The 17,274-nt window shown below is 37.1% G+C and overlaps 1 protein-coding gene and 1 pseudogene across 47 annotated transcripts in view; one reads left to right on the top strand and one right to left on the bottom strand.

The window, feature by feature from the left end:
* DLG2 (discs large MAGUK scaffold protein 2) overlaps nt 1–17,274 on the bottom strand; it is a 2,299,762-nt gene that overhangs the window by 664,293 nt on the left and 1,618,195 nt on the right. The gene's annotated exons all lie outside the window — the stretch shown is intronic.
* On the top strand, nt 15,788–15,839 carry LOC118145972 (U7 small nuclear RNA; annotated as a pseudogene).

The raw sequence follows: 17,274 nt of genomic DNA, 5'->3' as shown, positions 1-17,274 counted from the left end.
AACTGTTAATTTCTAATATGCACCCAGATTAAAAATTACTAGCCTACCACTTGAACATTGGCCAACGAAGATAACAGAATGGTGAACAATATAAGTAGGTAGAATAAAGATATCAAAAAGATTAAAACAAGTAATAAGGAATTAAAATAAAAAACTATTTAAGCTACATGCCAGAAGAAAAATGTCACTTGATAGAAAGGCATGTTGGTTGGCAAATAATCTTCCAAATTGTGCTGGAAGTCATTTTACTTTGAACAGTAAATCTGGAGTGGTACAGCAAATAAAAAGGTGTATTTTTCATGCATATTACTTGTTAAAATTATTTAAAGTCTATCTGACATCCACTTTCTGTCTCATGTTACAATATCTAAATATGAACAGCCCCACATCTATTACTAGGTTGTAAAGGTGAGAAAATAATGCAGACATTTCCAAGCACCACTGCTAAATAAAATTTTTTTCCTTCAGTTTTTTATTTAATTTTTATATGCTAATAATGTATGTGTCCTGGAATAAAGTGCTTAGTCTAGGAATAAGGAATGCCTTTATCACAATTATACAATCTCCAGGAATTGCATTTAGGATGCCCCACAATTTGTTCTATTAAATTGTATTTTTCTGGAAGTTGCTGAGTAGAAAGCCCATCAGGAGGCTATTTCATTTGGGGATTGGTACATGTTTACATAAAAATGCTTTAACAAGATAGGGAGGGTAGATAGGAAGCAGTTCAACAAATAGATGGAGAGACGATGCCAGATTACTGTAGACCAAAGAACTCCTGAGAAGCAAGGAAAAAGAAACACACTGAAAGTAGATTATGACCTGTGTGTGTATGTGTGAGTGTATGTGTATGAGAGAGAGTTTCAGCCTTAGGGGGTGTGTGTGTGTGTGTGTGTGTGTGTGTGTGAGAGAGAGAGAGAGAGAGAGAGGGAGAGAGAGATAGATAGAGAGAGCCCACGCAAGAGAGAGACAGAGAGAGAGAGAAAGGGAGACAGAGAGAGAGAGAAAGGGAGACAGAGAGAGTGTTTTAGCCTTAGGGGAGATACAGGGCAGTATCTAAAGAGAAGGAGACAAAGCAGAGGAAATATTTTGGAGGATGTCAGGGAGGGAACTGAAGCATGTCTGTAGTCTTAAGGAAACAAGCCCCCGGGGAAAGACAGATGGGAGGTACAGGAGAGAAGGGAGCATACAAAACATGTCATCTTGAAGGAGGAATGAAAATGGGGCACAGAGTTCAGATTCTTTGAGTCCCACCAGAGGTACTACTTAATTGCATGTGGTATAGCCACATGATAAAATAGTATTGTATAAGTTTATATTCTGACACGAAAAGATCTTTACAAAACAGCTGTAGGTAAAACAAGTAGGAGATAATTTAGGATTTAAACTTTGACCTAACTTTACAATATGCATGCATTAAAAATGTTTAGAAGTATGCTCATTAATTTATTAATAGCGGTTGTCACTGACCATCAGCATTGTAGATATTTTTCTTTTGTCATTTTGAGCAGCTCCATCTTTAATTTTTCCTTATAAATATATCTTGCAATGAGCACAAATGCCTGTATACACATGCACACACATATTACATCCCCTGTATACACATGCACACACATATTACATCATTTGTTCCTATGTTACACATGTTGTATATATATTACATATATATTACATATACAACATGTGTAACATAGGAACAAATGGGTTTGCTTTTGATACAGCATAATTCAGGCATGGGTAGGGGGAGGGATACTTTCCTCTCTGAGATAAGAGTAACTGAGTTCCTACAGGGAAGTTACAGTATTATTTTAAGGTGGAAGAAATTAAAGGTCATTTTAAGGTAGAGGGAGATGTAAATCAAGCTGAAGATCTTAACTGATTAGATGTCTTTACTCCATATATTTAGAATTCAGGACATCAGAGGGAATGTCCAGAATGAAGTTGAGAACTTAAATAGCTTTTAGTGGTTGGAACCAGCTTTGAGGCAAAAGAGAGGAGATACTTACGAATCAGCCGGAGTCTGCTAAGCAGCACCATGGTGGGATGCCATCAGCGTGTTATGGTATTTTCTCCCATAGAGCTTAATAATCTTGAACAGTGAAAGGGATGATTTGGTTGCTTTAGGGCTGAGGCTTGGGGAAAAATGTCGTTGACTTTGTAAGTGATGAGTAATATCTTAGAAAGGATAGGAAAGTGTGAGAAGCAAGAAAGATGCTCATAGACTGGAAGAACAGAAGAGGCTACAAAGACCTTGAGATACGACAAGGTGAAAATATAGATTTCACGAGAACAGGGGATGGAAGAGGGAGTAGCAAGCTGTGGATATTGACAGATTTCAGGGATCAAGATTTTGGAGATAAAGCAGCACTCAGTCATGTTGGTATAGTAAAGGTCAAGTTATAAGAGTGTATTGAAGTGATGATCAAGTCAGGGTACTTCAGCTGACACAGAAGTTTTCCATGAAGATAAAAAGAGATTTTAAAAAAAGATAGTAAAGAAAGAAAAAATGGCTAATATTTTTCAGTGGAAGTGAGGAAAGACCTAGGGTAGAAGGAGAGGACAATGAAAAGATGAGGAGTATGATGTGAGGCAGTGTGGCAGTTAAGTGTTCTAGGCAGAGGAACGAGATGTGCTAAGGCCTAAAGAAAAAGAGAGCTTGACTTGTTCAAGAAACTAAAATGAGACCAGAATAGCTATGCAGTGGTAAGAAAAGGAAGGAAGAGTTGAGGTTAGAGAGGGTAGAAGGGGGTCAGACACTGGGGATACAATAGGTTCTGGGGTCATAAAAGGCTTAAAAAAGAGGAATTACATTACCTGATCTAGTTTAAGATTATACTTTTTATTGTGTACAAACTTATTGGAGAGTGCTAAAGGGGAGAACAGGGAGGCAAGTTACTATAGTCCAGGTCAGAAATTGATGGCATCCAAACTAGGCTGATAGCAACAAGGGATGGCAACATTTGAGGCATGATTTGAAGGTAGAAACGACAGGAGTTACTGATGGCTGGAATGTGAAAGGGTGGAAAAGAGAAGAATTCAAAGATGATGCATAGCGGGACAGGGATGCTGTACATGAGATGAGAAGACTGAGGTGAGAACGGGGAAACCAGCTTGGGAGATGTAAATCAAGACTTAGCCTTGGGTCTTTCTTGGTTTGCCAAATATGTTGGTGTTAATGAGGAGAAAGAAAAAAATATTGACATCTTCAGACACATGTAAGTATCACTCATTTAGTGCTTTCTATATGTCAGACACTGTGCTAGACTTTACAATTGCCTCCTTAAGGAAGTCAAGATGCTGGTCAGTAAATAGGGTGGGTTATTGCAGAAATATCAGAAAAAAAGTTCTTAGCAGCTACCTACTTTGGTTCCCACTACTCTTTAAGGGTATATGAGAAAGTTTTCTGAGTGACAGTCCCAGGAGCATGGGCTCTCCTGGAGAAACTAGGTTATCTGAATAAAGAGCAATATGACAAATGTGATGCTTTACTATGATTAATCCAAGGGTATTATGTATTTAGAATGCTGAATTTAGAATAGGCTGGGTGGATTGAGTCAGCAAGGAGAGCTATATGGGATCAAATATAATATTTAAGCTGTGAATTCTTAAGATCCGACTTAATATGCTGTCAATGATACTCCAACTATAAAATTTCTAAGTGACATCAGCCTTGTGTCCTGTAACAGTTTGTATCTGAAATGTCACTAGCAGCAAATATGTACTTCTCAACAGCTCCCAGCATAGTTTAATTTGTTGATCATTTTTCCAGTGTAAGCTGGTAACAATGGAGTGAGTCCCTCTTTTGTAATCCCAACAAGTCTTCTGCTTTTAATGACATCTCTGCTTATGTTTGGTAAAGGATTACAGCAGAGATGTCTATTTAGATTGGTTTGTCTACTGAAAATAAGAAAGAAACAAGAATGTTCATCAATTCCTATTACCACTGCAAGAAATCTGAGTTATCCTTGACTCCTGCCTGCCCATCAGCCCCTACATTTTATTCAAACTCAAATCTTGCTGATTCTACCCCCGAAATACCCCGGAAGTTCATCCAGGTCCTCTCGACTTCCACCGTCACTGCCTAGTTTAGAACATCTTTAGTTCTCCTCATTGGTTTCTTGGCTTCTGCACCTGACTCACTTCACTTCTTCCTTCTCTTGCTAGGATGTGTTCAAATCAACAGATAAACTTGTATTCCTGTAAAATCACTTCCCTTTAAAATGGTAACATGCGATTAACCAATTGCACCTCTGACTTAACAAGTCTTTGACACTTACCCTTTGCTTTACCAACCTTGACTAGGCCGAGAGGGATAGAAAAAGATACTGCTGTCATCTATTAGGTGCTACTCCCTTGGAATGGATAAAGAAAACAAGCTCTGTAATCACTTCCGCTGTGTTTAGATTCTAGTGCTATTATTTCTTGGCTCGTGACCCTAAACAATTCTCAAGTTTTCTGAACTATAGCTTCTTCACCTCAACAAAAGGAATAATAATACCTTTTGGATGGTTTATAAACCAGGAATACTCAAAGTATCTTCAAGATCAAATAAAAATATGTTACTTGTCTTCTTACTACTCTTTTTGGCTTTAAAAAATAAAGCTATTTTTAATTTTTAAATGTTATGTTAGTAATGGGTTTATTATTGTTATTTATAAATTAACAAATTACTATTTAAAAAAATTTTCAGTTTTAATTTCTAGTATGGTAAATATTGTGGACAGAATGTCTATAAACTATACAGGAGCTCTTCATGAACTTGAACTGTAAAAAGGATCCTGAGACCAAAGTGCTTAAGAACTGTTTTTGTAAATACTTTATTATATAATTCTGATAAAGCACTGAACATGATACATTGGAGGGCTCAGTAAATGTCAGCAAGCCTATTTACACCAGGGCTCTAGATAGCATTAGCCAGTGTTATAATTTCTTGAAATCGCCCTTGATTATTATCCATTTTTCTTAATTTGAAAGTGAGCTCAAGGAGCTGAGGCAGCAGAGTGCTTGAGGAGGGGAGGATGGAGGTGGATCTATAAGTTGAATGCTTATCAAATTAATCATATTGTTCACCACCTCAGAACAGGCTATAAGTAACCAACACCGAAAGAGAAAAGATTTTTCAATTTGATGTGTTTTTCCGCAGCTGCACTTTGATTTTAAAAGCATGTACAGGTTTCCTACTTCCTCATGCCTGGTATGACTTCACATTCCTTTTTTTTTTTTTGCGACAGGTTGAAGTACAGTGGTATGATCTCTGCTCACTGCAACTTCTTTCACATCAGCTTCCCAAGTAGCTGGCAGTACAGACACACACAACCACACCTGGCTATTTTTTTATTTTTTATTTTTTTTGTAGAGACAGAGTTTTGCCATGTTGCCCAGCCCGGTCTCAAACTCCTGAGCTCAAGCCATCTGCCCTCCCCGGCTTTCCAAAATGCTGGAATTACAGGAGTGAGCCACCTCATTTGGGCTGACTTCACATTCTTGTACCAAGCATGCCATCAGTTACGGGCTTCTTAAAGCTATGCAGAGTCTATAGTTGTACATTCCATTTGACAAATGCAAAGCCTATTGGCAGTGGTAAGAATTTCAAAGACCTAAATTTTTGTTTTAGGCAACTTTTTATTTGTAGAAATAAAAAGTTGCCTAAAATGATCTTACTAAATACAATGATCTTACTAAATGATCTTACTAAAATGATCTTACTAAATACAATGATCTTACTAAAATACATCATTTGTAAATGTCAAAGCTATGTTAAGATCAGCACTTCTTTGACCCAATAATCCACATTCCCCTCAACTCACTATTGTCACTTGGCTCAAAATCTATTCATTGGTATTCAAATAATTCTAACTTCAGAGTGCTGCCCATAAAACCTAGACCCAGGAAAAAGAAATAGTTTCTGGAAGCAAGTGACTTCAATGTTCCCTCACAGGTATATGTTGGGGGAGGGGAGGCAGAGATAGGCAGAGGCTGGATTGTGTGCACTCATTTCCTTTAGGAGTATATTTGCTTTCTTTGCAACCCTGAGCATTTTGGTTAATATCTAAATCCTTCAGCTTTTCAGCTTTTGTAGGGAACAAAAAAATATTAAGTCCTGAACAACTTTGTTCTTTGACTTCTTGTGTCCTTCTTCTTCTCCCTCACTAGACGCAATCATCATGTCCCCTTTGATGGTCTTTTAATATTTTAAGTATATTTCTGCCTTGCAGACTTTGTGTTTTCTCTTATATCTACCTCTAGGATTTTCACACCCTTATTCTTCAGATCTCAGGTCAAGTGTCACCACCTCAAAGAAGCCTGCCCTGAAAGCAACAAACTACCCTTCTCATTACCATCTTTGGTCACTTCCTATCTTATCAACCTGGTATTTTCTTCGTGTCCTTTATCACCATCTACCTTTATTTTGTTAACTGTTTATTTATTTATGTATGAGTACCTCACCAGAGTATAAGCTCCAGGAGGCAGGAACCTTTCTGTCATTTTCACCACTAACTGTATTCTCAATTTCTAGAACAGCACCAGACACATAATAAACATTCAAGAAATATGTGTCTAAGAAATGAGTGATTCAATCAATAAGACATGCTAGTACAGTGAAAAGAGTATAAGTTTTGGAGCTGATAGACTGGAATTTGATTCCTGCTATGAATTCACTATGTCCTCCAAATTTGTGTGTTGGAAATTTAATCTCCAGCGTAACAGCATTGCCAAATGGAGCCTTTGGGGAGTTAAATGATTCTGGACGTTATTTATTAAGTTTGTGACTTTGAGCTAGCTTCTTACCTTCTTTTAATGTCCTCATTTTAAAACAGTGATTGTTAAATTCTTGTGAAGAATGATGTTTTCAAGTGTAAAAGCATTCAATATTGTTTGGCACATAAAAGGTACTCAGTAAAAAGGATATCGCCGCCCTGCTCAATCTAAATACTTTCCGTGTTGTATTAGTCCATTCTCATGTGGCTAATAAAGACACATCCAAGACTGGGTAATTTATGAAGGAAAGAGATTTAATAGACTCACAGTTCCACTTGGCTGGGGAGGCCTTACAATCATGGTGGAAGGTGAAAGAGGAGCAAAGGCACATCTTACAAGACGGCAGGCAAGAGAACGTGTGCAGGGTAACTGCCCTTTTATAAAACCATCCATTCTCATGAGACTTATTAACTATCAGGAGAACAATATAGGAGAAACCCACCCCCATGATTCCCTCCCATGACATGTAGGGATTATGGGAACTACAGATCAAGATGAGATTTGGGTGAGGATGCAGCCAAACCAGATCACATGTGTATGACAAGTAAAGCTAAAGCCTTCACACCAAAAAAGTTACCATTTTGTGAGGAAGCAGGATACATAAACATAAAATGACCTTAAATTTCAGTATGTGTTAAGTGTCAAATGAATGTCAGAGGGACAAGTGAAATTTGCATTGGCTCCCTACTGCTTAGAGAATAAAGTCTAAATTTATTAGGCGTAACATTTATGGCATTTTGTTATTATGCTGCACTTTGTTTTCCAAAGCTCATTTCTCACTGTGGTTTTCCACTTATGCATCACCTACTCAAACCCATTATTCATTTTTTTTTATAAGCCTTGTAACTTTGCTCTCATACTTTCCCTCACCTTTTATTAACATTCTTCCTTTGGGGCTTGAATGAACTGTCATTTGCTCTAAGATCTCACTTGATCTCACACCACCCCAATCCTTACAAATGAGAGCAACGTCTCCCACTTCTAAGGTCCCAGAGGACAGCGACTATACCTCTACTAAGGCGCTTTATCTTTGGCTTTATGTTTGGAGCATATGCGTATTTGTCTTATTTTTTAGCCAAACCTTTGGGTTGTCTCTGGTTTATCTTGGTTATTCTGAAAATTCTATGCATATCATAGGTGTTCCATCATTATAGCTAGATGAATAAATTAAGTAATTTAAAATGAATGAAAAAAGTGGGAGACTTGGTTTTCTACTTGGGTCTTTCAGCTTAAGTCTAGGCTTTTCTCATCTCCCTCCATTCCTCCTCCCAACTCCTACTTATAGTTTCCCAAAAACAATCATTCCATTTCCATTTCCGTGCCTTCTTTTCTCATGTATCTAAACTTGGTTCAAGCATCATCTCCTCTGTGAGGCTTGCGTGACTTACCAGTGGGTTCAGATAACCAGTTGGATTCAGTTACTCACAGAGTACACTGATCTTACTTCTGCTACCACATTTATCAGTTATATTATAAAAGTTATATTCATGGGAAAAAAACTATGTTAATGTAACTTATGGCTACCTTTAGCCATGGCTGGCACAAAACAAATGTGCAATCAGTATTTGTAAAATAAATAAATTAATGCAAACTTTATTTTTATTGATATTACCATGGTAAGCACTTTATAGGCTTTATTTATTTATCTATTTTTTAGAGACAGAGTCTCAATTTTGTTGCCCAGGCTGGAGTGCAGTGGCACAATCTCAACTCACTGTGACCTCTGTCTGCCAAGTTCAAGAAATTCTTCTGCCTCAGCCTCCTGAATGGCTGAGATAACAGGCATGTGCCACCACACCCAGCTAACTTTTTGTATTTTTAGTGGAAATGATGTTTCACCATGTTGGTCAGGCTGGTCTTGAACTGCTGACCTCAGGTGATCCACCTGCCTTGGCCTCCCAAAGGAGGGATTACAGGCATGAGTCACAGCTGCCTGGCTGGCTATATTTTAGTAATTCCTCTAATTAGAATATTTAAATATATGTTCATTTATGTTTATTCATGCTTCTATCAACTACAAAACATCAAGCAGCTCACCATTTGAAGAAGAAAAAACTTGTTTAGCCTCCTGCTGCATCAAAGGTATATATAGTAATAGTTTGCCCAATGGAAGCCTGAGAAACTAATTTGCCTCCATGTTTTCCCCTTAATTCCCTAATCACAGGCAAAATCCAATCAGGCTTTATGAGAAAATAAACCTTGAAATCTAGTTCATATTTCTCTTAGAGTCTTCTCTTATCTACCAGAGTGAGGTATAGCTTAAATCATTTTTCTCTAACGAGTTCATATTTGACAAAGGATTTAAGAACACAATATAAAACATTTCAATTCTCAGTATCAATTCTAAAGTAATTCTACATCTCAAGGAAAAGTAAATAAACTGAATTAAAGTGAGCACAGAGATTATATATTTCTTTTAGAAAGTACTTAACTCAACTATAAAAAATCTCTTTGGTTCTTTACTTATCCTTTCAGCAGCAAAAGCAGGAAAATGGGGCATTTACTTTCTTCTAATTTGTGGTAGAAATAAATTTCATTTTTATGATTCAGTCACCAAAAATATATTTTCCAGTCACTTCTTTGATTCCCTAAAGTATCTTCCGACAAAAGGCAGAACTGACAAAAAATGTTTGCCTATCAGGGTACTGTAGGCAGGTTAATAACTCTCATTGAGGCATAAATATGACTTGCCACATTCTGCCACTTTCAATCCTTTGTGAATACACTTCAAAATCAAAACGTGTTTATAAGTCCTCTAATATCTGCCACATTACAATAAATGATAGACGAACCTCCAGAGTATTGGCTTTGACCTCAAGCAAATTATACAATAATGTTTCCTTCAAAGTTTTTGTGCATGCAACTCCTCTCCCAGAAGAAACATCTACCAGATGGCAAAAGTGACAACCTCAGAAAAAAAAAATTAAAGCTGAGTTGAAAACGACAGCTTCTTCAGAAGGTCAGGGCACAAATTTCTGGTAGCAAAGCACGACACAGCATTTTAGAGATAAAACCTTATTACCCAAATACCGCTATTTCACAGCACTTAATATTGAATGGTGGTACATCTGCCTGAGGACAGATTGCTCTCTCATCCTAGGATGAATCCAAAAGATTTTAACCAACATGGCAAAGTAGGGGTGGATGAGACCATATGTGAATGAGGGTTTCATTTTATCACAACCGGATTCACATATGTATATGAATTTAATTTACATCATATATACAAATATGTGTCATGTGTTCATACAGGTAATATATTCCTACACACACATACAAACCATATTTTAAAAGACTGAACTTATACAGTAAATAAGGGTTGTATTTGCTTAACAGTCATGCCTAGATTTAAAGCAAGAAATCTTAAAGAAGTTATATTAAAAAAGCATCTTTATTTTTTGATGTGCCCTATTTTTACCTACTTTTTACCTCTCTCAAACAAGCATATGTATCAAGCTTCACAAAACAGAATTTCACTTCTTAAAAAGATATTTAGAAATAGTATGTCCTGACCAACATGGTGAAACCCCATCTCTACTAAAATATAAAACCTAGCTGGATATGGTGGTGCACACCTGTAGTCCTAGCTACTCAGGAGGTTGAGGTAGGAGAATCACTTGAACTCAGGAGGCAGAGGTTGCAGTGAGTTGAAATCACACCACTGATCTCTGGTGACAGAGTGAGACTGTCTCAACAAAAAAAGAAATAGTATATGAATCCTTTTATATCTGGCTTACAACATCCAATTTAATTACCTAATAAGGCCCAACTTAGAAGCTAAGCAACCCTTTCTTGAAAAGTATGGATGTGTTTATGGACAAACACAAATACAATGATAGGATAGAAAAACTCCTCTGATATGAAATGCCTTCCACTAACTTTGTACTGAAATATTTATTTCCTTTGTGTGGAGGATGTAGGCAGCATACTTCCAACTAATTGATTATTCCAAGGTGTGGCTGGAAGCAGAGGACTAGGAAGAGAATTGGCTGGATATCCAAACTCATTTCAACTGCAATTCACCCAAAGGCAAAGGGAAGAATTGGCCAGTCTTTTGGTGAGGTGGATACTCTTTTTGACTCTTTGAAAAAGCAGGTAATTCTCAAGTGTTCCTAATGTCTATAGGCTTGTTTGACATTCCATCCCCCATTTATCGACTATAAAACCTTGTCCACTGTCTGTCTATTTCACTTTGTTAAAAGGTATATACATACTAGTATGTAATCTGAAAATAGGTTTCATTATGTCTAAGGAGAGGTCAAGGATTATGATTCTGAAGTTCTAAAGTCTATGTACTTTTATAAAAGTCGATTTGTTACAAAAATGAAAAGAGTGGAAGGAGAGCAAAGAAGAAAGGAAAGAAGTAAAATATTGAAAAAGACCCCTCTAATATTTGCAGAGAGATATGACTATGGGTCATGGACTGTTAGGTACTCTGTGTAATGAAAAAAGTGAGTTTTAATGTGAGTCCTCAATAGTACTCTCCTCTGCTTCTCAGTATATGTTTCATTGGTAAGATAATATTTTCTGAGACTGTTTCAACATTTACAAAATCGTATAATAATACTTAATAGAGTTGCTGTGAGGATTAAAAGTAGTTTAAATGTATAAAGCATGGGTAATGCACTTTGCAGGAGGCACATGCAATAAACTACTCCTGTTTCATATTGATAATTTCATATTACCTGGGGTTATCAGATCTTGGTATAAGGTCACCTATTCTCTCTATAAAGCAAAAATCAAGTCACAGCTTTGTCTATGCCATACTTGGAGTCATAAGACCTTATTACATATAATTCTCCAATAACCCTGGATCCTCTAGAGCTGGACCCTGGAATCAAGGTAAGAGGTCTCTAGTGCAGATGAAGACACTTTAAATGTAGTCCTTTTGGTGAGTTTTGTCTCTAAGCTCCTGTGCTCGGGGTACAGTATGAATCCTGTTTACCTTCAATCCAACTCTGTAGTAAATTGCTATTCAGAGTCTCCAGTGTGAATGCTGGCCTCCTACTTCAGAAGGAGTGCTCTGAAAAGTCAAGCCTCTAAGATATATTATTTAACCAATCCCTTAAGCATTTCTTTTGCATGAAATAGAGGCCTAAAATACAATTAAGTGCATAGAGACAATTGCTTGTATCTTAATATATTTTTCCTGGCAACTACTGTAAGTTCTCCATAAGCAGGTCAATTTACCACATATGAAGCATAGAAGAAATTTTCTGAAGTTGAGGCAGGCGTGTGGTTTGATTAGTCTAACAATATGTTTCACAAAATGATTCTGAGAATGTATTCTACTCCCAAAAAACTAAGCAAGAAATTGTCAACATTCTATTTTGGGATTCAGACATTTAAAATTAAGTCTGTTTCAGAGCTATTTTACAATATTGAATTTAGCAAATTGTCATTCAAAAGAGGTCTCCTTTCAAGAAAACAAAAATAAAAACAAAAACCCTGAGTTAGGGTTACTTTACCACGAACCTCAAGTGACAGATGGTATCGTTGGGGCCATGAAGCCTATTCAGGTGGTATGGTTCAGGCATTCACCTTTGAAATGTACTGACCCCTACCAGCACATGCTTTTTTCCTTTGTTATAGGTTTAATGAGAAAAGCTATATCATCCAAAAATGCTCTGGAGAGGTGACATAAAATGTAATTTCTACGACCTCTGATAAAATAAACCTCTCCTTGAGTTGTTATTTCAACCTGACAATGGAAAAGAGCAGTCTCCCCTTACTTCACAAGTTGTAAGATCCTGAAATTGCACTGTGATTCTATAGAACCACATTCTCAAGCTAATTTTGTAAATTTAGTAGAGATGAGTTTTCTTCATGTTGATCAGGCTGATCTTAAATCCCTGGCCTCAGGTGATCCACCTGCCTTAGCCTCACGAAGTGCTGGGATTACAGGCATGAGCCACCGCGCCTGGCCTGTTTTCACCTTCTATTAGTCAAATACATACATAACCGCCAGACAAGGCTAGTGTACCAAATTACAGTATAGTAGAGTTGGAGGTGGGTGTATGCAAGCCAACGGGGATTAAAGCTGCGACAGTACTTACAATACCACAAATCTAACCTCACACCCACAAGTTTTTGGTTATCCATAGCTTTTACATAGCATGGACCATAACAGAAGTTGTCATGTACTGCTGGTGGATCCTCAAAGGCAAGCACCCGGGAATGAGTGGGCCTTCTGTGGGATTGTTATGCTGAATAGCGACCCTCCAAATGGAGGCTTCTAGCTAAGCAACCTGAGCCACAATAATTTCGAAGATGTAGTTAAGATGCTGAGGATCTCAACGGTCAGCAAATTTTGAGATGGGGGCAAGTCAGCTGTAGGAGGAAAATGGGATCTCACAAGGCCTAAAGTCTAGATCCCAAGTTCTCCCACTGCAGGCTTCAGGCACAGCTGCCAGTAAGAAATCCAGTGGTCAGAAAAGACAAAGAAATAGCCAGGCAGGCAGCAAGGACGCAGAGGACAACACAAGCTACAAGTTCCTATCACCATGGAGGACACATAAGATTTCTTATCCTTCTAAGTTGTTTGGTCAAGGCAGAGTGAAGATTTGTCGATGTTTAAAAATAGCCCTGATGAGAAATTTAAACACAGTGAAATTGATTATTTTTCTAGTATGACTGCCAAATAGTAAACCAGTGTGATTATGGAGTAATACACTGAATTATCTGAAAAAGACTGTTTTAAATTGGAAGAGATCAAGATATCTTTAATTCAAAAATCAAATATGTTCCTCCCTTTCTTTTTTTTAAAACGAAGATAAGATCAGCAATTGAAATTTTTTTAAAACTGCATTTTTAATTTGCTATCTCTGAATATGTCAAATCTCATTTGATTAAATAACATGGAGGTCATTGGAAGCCATAGTAAGAACTGGAGTATAACTCACTGGGCACAGAAACTATTGTAAGGTGGTTTGCGGGGTGAGAAGATGATGAAGAAATGCAGGCAGCAAGAGAAATGCACTTCGAAGGGTAAGGAGAATTAGTATAGTTACTTGGAAGGATGGAAAAAAGGACCCTTTTATGTTGGCAAAGAACTGAATAAACTTAAATATTGATGAGAGAGGTCAAGAAAGAAAAAGAAAATTTATGAAGAATATAGATGGAAAATACAGTAGAAAAAAATACAAGGACATGCCTAACTGATCTCAAGGAGATGCTGGCCTTTTAAAACCATAATACCAAAGAAAGAAAACTCTAAAGGAAATACTAGAATTAACTATTTGTATGCATTGGAAATCATCTGATACAAGATCTAAAAGACAAAATATTGATGAATTTTATATAAAGATTTTAAAACTCAATCAGAAAAAAATATAAATATGCCAACTAAAAAATAGGTAAGAGTTGTATATACACTGATAATTCAGAAAAAAAATCCAATTTGCAAATGTATGAAACTATATTCAACCTCATTCATAATAAAATGTAAATGTAAACAAGAAACAATTTTACCTTTCACATTGACTAAAATTAGGCCATATTTCTTTTTTAGTATTTGATTTACAATTATTTTATTAACTGATCTGCTTGTTTATTTTAGTCTCTTATCCACTAAACTACACATTTTCAGAGGGCAGTGGAATGTCTGCCATGTTAACTTTTGTATTTACAATTCCTTGAATAATGTTGGGCACATAACAAAACTTTTGAGGGCCAGACATGATGGCTCATGCCTGTAATCCCAGCACTTGGGAGGCTGAGCGGGGTGGATCACAAGATCAGGGATTTGAGACCAGTCTCGGCAACATGGTGAAACCCCGTCTCTACTAAAAATGCAAAAATTAGCCAGGCATGGTGGGCGCCTGTGGTCCCAGCTACTCAGGAGGCTGAGGCAGGAGAATCGCTTGAACCCGGGAGACAGAGGTTGCAGTGAGCCAAGATTGTGCCACTGCACTCCATCCTGGGTGACAGAGTGAGACTCTGTCTCAAAAACAAACAAACAAACAAACAAACAAACAAACAAACAAACAAACAAAAAACCATATATTAATGAATAAGTGAATGTCAGTGAGGGAACAAGGTTTTGCATACTCTGTTTGTGGGAGCACCAAGGGTACAAACCAATCTAGAGAGCAGCTTGAAAATGTCTATCAAGTGCCAATGCCATATTCTTCAAGCTGGCCATTATAGTTTTAGGAATTTACTCAAAGTAAACAATCAATTTTTGTATAATCTAGGACACGAATGTTTATCAAAGGACTATCTATATTGTGATTATAAGTTACACATTGTGATACTGTGATATACATTATGAGGTAAGTCTGCATGACTTCAGAGTGTGCATCAAACCACTACACTGATGACTTTCAGAGGAATCCAAATGATGAAATTTCTTGTTTAGGACTAGGATTGAACTCACCAGTACACCCAGTTCTGACATACATTCCAATAGTTCCCAGTATAAGGTTTTCCTTCATATTTAGCTCTGACTTAACCTTTCTAATCCTTCTGCTAAAGCTCCATATGGCCTTTTAGTGCTCTAAATAATAATTGTACTGTCTTGCATTACTGGAGGCTAGAAGTCTGAAATCAAGGTATTTGCAAGGTTGCCTCCTTGTGAGGGCTATGAAAGATAATCTGCTCCATGCCTCTCTCCTAGCTTCTTGTGATTTGTTGGAAATCTTTGGTATTCCCTGTCTTGGCAGATGCATCACTCTAATCTTTGTATTTACCTTTTTTTTAAAAAAAATATATAGAGAGATGAGTTCTTACTATGTGGCCCAAGTTAGCTTCAACTCCTAGGCTCAAATTATTCTCCTACTTGCACCTTCCAAAGTCCTAGGATTACAGCTGTGGGCAACTATGCTCAGCCTTCTGTCTTTATCTCACATGGTGTTCTTGTGTGTTTATCTGTCTGTGTGTCTAAATTTTCCTTTTCTATAAGGATCAGTCCTTACTAATCAGGGCCCACCCTAATGACCTCATCTTAACTTCATCATCTACAAAGACACTCTTTTCAAGTAAGATCAGATCATGTTTATAAGTACTGGAGATTAAGAATTCAGCATCTTAGTGTTACACCTCTTTTGGAATTTGTCTAGCAGGCTTTCCGGCAAACCCCCACCCCCGCCCCCGCCCTGCCCCCCCAAAAAAAAGAATTCAGCATCTTTTGGGAGGGGTATAATTCAAACTATACCAACCCTTAATATCTTCTAACATATTCTAAAAGCTTTATTTTCTTATTTATATTATAGGTCTTCCCCCTTTACAATGTTTGCTCAATGGAAGCAGGAGCATTTTATTTATTTATTGTTATATCCCAGGGCATAAACTGTAGCAGCCAACAGTAGGTGCTTCATAAATATGTGTGGAATGAATGGACTATAAGCCATGTAATAGGGGTGGAGAGCTGGGTAAGTAAGAAGGTGTCAGATGTTAGACCAGTAGTTGGGACCCAGATTAAAAAAGGCCTTTTGTCATCAATATGCTTAGAAATCTGTCTGGTTAGCTGTATCCTATATCTGCTATAAAAACATCCTGATTTACTGTGCTAAGTACTGTCAATGTAGACTTTACTGAAATATTTTCTTGTTAATTCACTGCATTTTAGTGATTTAAAAGTGATAAGGTATTTTTACATTATTGATCTCTCATATAATCCTAAATTTTATTCTCTATCTACATATTTAGTATTACCTCCAGATTTCCCAAACAGCTCTTTACCACATAGGAGCCTACTTGTCACAAAAGCAATTCTTCCCGCTAGAAATGTGAGTAATAAATATATAACTGGGTATATCTAACTGTTCTAATTTGCTTTTTTCTCTATCAGCTTTCTTTAAATTTCATCAGTCTGCATTGGAATTGACTTTAATATATTCAAGATTCTTCCCAACCTCCCTCAGTTCCATCATGGTATAAGAAGTTTCAGTTTTCAGTTAATTGGATAAATCAGACATTTAGGTGGCAATATACACTTGATTGATATAATCAAGTGAGGCTGGGCAGCTGATAAACCAAGAATCATAAGCGGGGGAAAAACACAGGCAGTAGCAGTTTAAGTTGAAAAAACGTGGATGGTTTTAAAAGTACTTCCTCTAACTTCAGAGTTCAACATACAATTTATAAAATAGATCACCCTTTTTTGGCGTGTTCTGCTAGAAACTAACTTCTAAGTTGTCAATTAGTTTTCTTAAAAGCGGTCTTTTTATTTCAGCTTAATGACCCTGAACCCAGTGAAAGTCATTCAATCTGCTGGCAGATGAAAATGAAGTGAAACAGCACACGAAATGAGTCAGGAAAAGTTGTTTCAGGGACCTAAACAGGTTTTCTCTTACAATTTTTTTTCAGGATGACTGAAGAGATAGTATTATAGTTGGATGTAATATAACAGAACGTCCTTCAGGCCCAGAAGAAAATGTTTAAATCTAGAAAAGACTGAGAAGTCATCTGCTGAACCACTATACATTTACAGACTAGATGACATAGACCCAAAGAGTGAAGTGATTTCCCTGCAGTCCTTCAGTGGGAGCTTTAAGAGGATGGTAGCAGGAAGAA

The sequence above is a fragment of the Callithrix jacchus genome, chromosome 10, assembly GCF_049354715.1.
Source record: "Callithrix jacchus isolate 240 chromosome 10, calJac240_pri, whole genome shotgun sequence".
Taxonomy (NCBI): Eukaryota; Metazoa; Chordata; class Mammalia; order Primates; family Cebidae; genus Callithrix; species Callithrix jacchus.
This window is presented reverse-complemented; position numbering and strand designations above follow the sequence as displayed.